Here is a 6,000-nt window from a genome sequence, read left to right on the forward strand (position 1 = left end):
GAAATTTTGTCCGTTCAATTATTGAAATATTGATGGATACCTAGGTAGTATACTCAAGGTATACAAATCAATGATCCGTCAACTCATGTACAGGGGTACCCGTAAGGGTACATAATCAAGAAGCACACTCTTGAACCATATATCAGGATGCTCAGATGAGCAATGTAATAGGACGCTTATACGGGCTAAACAGGAAACTCATAAAAGTTTAGAACAGGAAGCTCATTGAGCTTAACAGGTAACTCCAAAGAGTTATTATTAGGGAGCTCCGGATGGCATAACAGGGAGTTCAAGCGAGCCATGTCAGGAAGCTCATAAGAGCTTATATTAGGACACTCACGTAGAGCTGCGTTTGTGTCTACAATAAATTTTGGATCACAACCGATCAAATCATGTAACAGGATGCTCACAAAGTGCTGCGGTAGTGCTAACACATGCAGGATCACTACAGATCAGGTTGCTCGCAGGAACTATATAACAAGGCACTCGAGAGGGCTTATAATAGGATTGCTCGTCCATCAATATGGGAAAATATTGTATCCGTCGCATCTTATTATTCAAACGAGACTTATCATTTATCTAACAATATCAAGTATGTGATTAATTTCATACATTAAACATTTATGCAATTCACAAAAATACAACTTTCGATTCAAACATATTAATATACATATTTAAGTTACACAAACTTACCTCAACACTTGTTCGTATACAGAAATCTACTAATTCGGCACTTTTTATTTTCCTCAATTTAACTTCGTATTTGAGTTTTCTAGATCTATATAAATGAATTTAGCATAAATTTAATTCACTTTATAGGCAATTGAATTCAATTCACATCTTATGCAAAATTACTATTTGGCCCTATTTTTTTCATAAATGACAATTTTGTCCCTAAGATCGGAAAATGAAATTCATGCAATTTAATCCTTATATCAAGCCTAACTGAATTCTACATGTTACAATAATAGCTCATGAATTTCACAAAAATAAGAATTTTTCCATGGATTTTACCATTTTTCAATTTGGTCCCTAAATCATAATTTCATCAAAATTCTCTTTGTAAAAATTGTTTATCTATCAACAACCTTTCATTTTCTACCGTAAATTTCAAAATTTTAGCATTTACATCCAGGGAAAAATTTCTATGCTTTGATATCTTTACAAATTAATCCCTAAAATAGATAGATTAAGCTATTACGAACTCGTAAAAATAAAAAATTACTAAAAAGGGACAAGAATGCTTTCCCAATTAAGCCAAGAAAGTTTGTTTGAATGTTTTTCTCTTTCTTAGGGTTTCCATGTATTTTAGGGGAAGAAGATAATATTAATAATCTGTTATTTCTATTTAATTTAATTATCATCCATTATTTTTTTTAACATTCCAATTTAGACTTTTTTTTCTAATTTTCTATGGATGAGTCACCAAAAATATCTACTAACTTTTCCTTATTGGTCTTATTACCATATAAGGACCTCAAATTTTGAATTTCATAGCTAATTTATACTTATAACTACTACAATTCAACTATTGTATTTTATGCAATTTGGTTCTCTCCATAATTAAACTTGAAATCGATAAAATTTTCTTATAAAAAATTTTTATACGTCTTTCCTATCACACTACAGACCATACAATAATATTAAAATAAATTTTCTTTCTAACTCAAATCTGTGGTCTCGAAACTACTATTCCGATTTCACTGAAAACGGGCTGTTACAACTCTCCCCCTCAAAGAATTTTTGTCCTCAAAAATCTTACCAGTAAAGAGGTTTGGGTACTGCTTCCTCATTGTATTCTCTGGTTCCCAGGTAGCTTCTTCTATACCATTTCGTTTCCAAAGAACATTTACTAAAACTACTTTTTTATTTCTTAATTCTTTTGTCTCTCGTGCTAGGATTTTAATCGGTTCTTCACTGTACGTCATGTCAAGATGAATTTCTACTTCTGTCAGTGCTATAACATGTGGAGGATCTTACCAATACTGTCTTAACATGGACACGTGAAAAACATTATAAATTTTTCAAGCTTTGATGGTAATACCAGTCGATATGCAAGAGGTCTGATTCTTTCTATAATCTCATAAGGTCCAATGAATCGCGGACTTAGTTTTCCTTTACGGCCAAATCAGAGAACTTTCTTTCAAGGTGATACTTTCAAAAGTACCTTATCACTGATCTGAAATTCTATTTCTTTTCGTTTAAGATTGGCATAAGACTTTTGACAATCAAAGGCTGCTTTCAAACTATCCTGAATCACATTTATCTTTTCTTCAGTCTCTCAGACTAAGTCAACTCCGTGTATCTTTTTCTTACTGAGCTCTATCCAATACAATGGATTTGTACATGTATGACCATATAAAGCCTCGTATGGTGCCATTTTAATGCTTGACTGATAATTATTATAATATGCAAATTCAACCAAAGGCAAATACTTTTCCCAATTACCTTCAAATTCTAACACACAGCACCAAAGCATATCTTATAAAATCTATATCATATGTTCTGATTAACCATTAGTCTGAGGATGAAATGCAGTACTAAAATGTAACTGCATACCAAGAGCTTCTTGCAATTTGCTCTAGAATCAAGATGTAAAGTGGGGATCTCTATCGGAGATAATGGAGACTGGTACTCCATGTAGTCAACAATCTCATAAACATATAATTCAGCCAATCTATCCAATGAGAAATTCATATGTATCGGAATAAAGGTGGAAAATTTGTTAAATTGTCAATGATTACCCAAATAGCATCTTGTTTTTTAGAGATCAGGGTAATCCCGATACAAAATCCATAGTAACTCTTTCCCATTTCCACTCTAGTATCGTAGCTAGTTGCAGTAATCCCAAAGGCACCTGATGTTCAGCTTTGACTTGTTAACATATCAAACATTTAGATACAAATTCAGAAATATCTTGTTTCATTCCCGACCACCAGTCCATATTTTTCAAATCATTATACATTTTATAACTTTTCGTATGAACAAACATAATACCATTATGAGCTTCATGCAAAATCTTTTCTATCAGCTCTAAATTGATTTGTACACATATTCTGTCTCTGAATAAAAGAAAATCATCAGAACCAATCTGAAATTCAAAATCGGAAGTTGACTCACATTGTATCCATTTAGCTTGTAATTCATTGTCATTTTTCTAAGCTTCGCAGATCTACTGCAGAAATATCGGTTTAGCCTTTAACTCAACCACAATCGAACCATCACTAGACAAAGATAATCAGGTATTCATTGCTCATAAACAAATAGAAATTTCCTACTCAGAGCATCAGCAACCACATTGACCTTTCCCGGATGATAATCAATAACTAGATCATAATCTTTTAATAACTCAAGCCACCTGCGCTGTCTCAAATTCAAGTCTTTTTGTGACATCAAATATTACAAGCTCGTGTGATCAGTAAATATGTGACATTTTTCACCAAATAGATAGTGTCGCCAAATTTTTAATGGAAACATAATGGCTGCTAATTCAAGATCATGTATCGAGTAGTTCTTTTCATGTTCTTCTAGCTATCTAGAAGCATAAGGTATTACTTTGCCTTCTTGCATCAAAACACAGCCTAAACCATTCAACGATGCATCACTGTAAATTACAAATTCTTTACCCGATTCAGACTGAACTAGTACGGGTGCTTCAGTCAACAAAGCTTTCAACCCATCAACACTCTATTGAAATTTATCAGACTACTAGAATTTTACATCTTTTTTTAGCAATTGAGTCATTAGAAAAGATATCATTGAAAATCCTTTGAAAAACCTCCAATTATAACTAGCTAATCCCAGAAAACTTCTAATTTCAGACACATTTCTCGGTGGTTTCCAATTAATAATAGCTGAGATTTTAGTTGGATCTACTCTGATGCCTTCAACAGATACTATATGCCCAAGGAAACTAACTTCTTGAAGCGAAAAATTCACATTTATTGAATTTGGCATATAATTGTTTCTCACGCAGAGCTTACAACACAATTCTCAAATAACCGGCGTGTTCATTTTCATCTCGGGAGTATACAAAAATATCATCTATAAACACCACCCTAAATCTATCTAAATACAGTTTAAAAATTCTATTCATCAAATCCATAAATACCACAGGTGCATTCGTCAAACCAAACGGCATCACAACGAACACATATTGTCCGTACCTAGTTTTGAAAGTTGTCTTTGGTACATCTGAGTCTTTCACTCGCAACTGATAGTATCCAGAGTAGAGATCTATTTTGAAAACACAGTGGCACCTTTCAGCTGATCAAACAAGTTATCAATTCGAGGCAATGGATACTTGTTCTTTACTGTGACCTTGTTGAGCTGTCTGTAATCAATACATAACCTTAAAGATCCATCTTTCTCCTTTACAAATAAAATTGGTGCACCCCAAGGTGAACGACTAGGTTGAGCAAAGCCCCTATCTATCAATGCTTGCAACTGTGCTTTCAACTTTTTTAACTCTATTGGGGCCATTCTATATGGTGCTATTGATATTAGAGTTGTTCTCGAAACAAGATCTATAAAAAATTACACTTTTCTAACCAGTGGTAATTTGGGTAACTCTTCTAGAAACACATCAGGAAACTCACAAAACAACAGGTACTAACTTAATCTTTGATTCAGATACCTTAGTGTCCAATACATAGGCAAGATAGGCATCATACCCTTTTCTGACATATTTCTGTGCTGACACGACTAATATCACATTAGACAACCCATCTAGTTTATCAGATTCAACATGGAGTAATTCACTTTTCTGACATTTCAACACAATGTATTTTTGGTTACAACTCACCAGCATATCATGTTGAGTTAGCCAGTCCATTACCAAAATTACATCAAATTCATCAAAAGGTAGTAGCATCAAATCAGCCGAGAAACAATAACCTTTTACCATCAACGGACAGTTTTTACAAACTTTATCCACCATAACATACTGGCCCAAGGGGTTTGAAACTTTAACCACAAATTCAGTGAACTCAACAGGAAAATTTTTAATAGACACCAAATTTGTGCATATGTATAAATGTGTTGAACCAGGATCAATCAAAGCAGCAATATTAGTATCAAGAAGAAAAAATGTACCGGTAATGAAGTCTGGTGTAGAGGCATCTTCTCTTGCACGAATAGCATATGCCATTGCCAGTATTCATGTTTCAGACTTAACTATTGAATCTTTTGTTGAACCTCAGCTACCACTAACATTACTAGGGTGTCGAGGTGGTCTACCTCTCGAGGTGGAGTTACTCGGCTTCGAAGTCTGATCAGTATCTTTTTCAATCCTTGCTGGACAATTTTAAGATAGTGATCAAGAGAACCACATCTATAGCAAGATCAGCTTCTCATACAACACTCCTCAAAATGAAATTTATTACAATGTTTACACCTCAGTTTGGGGTTACCAACAGTTCCAACACTTGTTATAGATGGAGACGAAGATCTCGGATTGAACGTTGAGAGCCACATTCATTTCCAGAGTACCCCGTAAATGTGGTAGAACAATCATGGTATTTCTTTGATTTCTTTGAAGCAGATGATTGTGATTTACCCATAAATCATTTACGAGAAATCCAAGCTTCTCTCTACTTCTCTCTTCTCTTTGCTTAATTCCTTAGCCTTGTGTGCCCAATCCGCCAGTACTACAAATTCCCTTAATTCAAGAATTAGAGTTTATAGCTTGATGTCTTCATTTAATCCTTTTTCAAAATGTTTACACATATCAGCCTCAGTCGGAACCCATTCTCTGGTATACTTGCTTAACAGAACAAATTCCCACTCGTATTCAGACACAGTCATATTTCCTTGTTTAATTTCTAGAAATTCTTCCTTTTTTCTAATCCAGAAATTTCTGGCCAATATACTTCTTTCTAAATTCTGTTTGGAAAAATTCCCATGTAACATTTCCCCCTGATACAACAGAAACGAGAGTATTCCACCACTGATAAGTCAAATCTTTTAACAATGATACGGTACATTTTAGACACTCAACTG

Source organism: Gossypium hirsutum, chromosome A03, assembly GCF_007990345.1.
Source record: "Gossypium hirsutum isolate 1008001.06 chromosome A03, Gossypium_hirsutum_v2.1, whole genome shotgun sequence".
In the NCBI taxonomy this organism is placed as follows: Eukaryota; Viridiplantae; Streptophyta; class Magnoliopsida; order Malvales; family Malvaceae; genus Gossypium; species Gossypium hirsutum.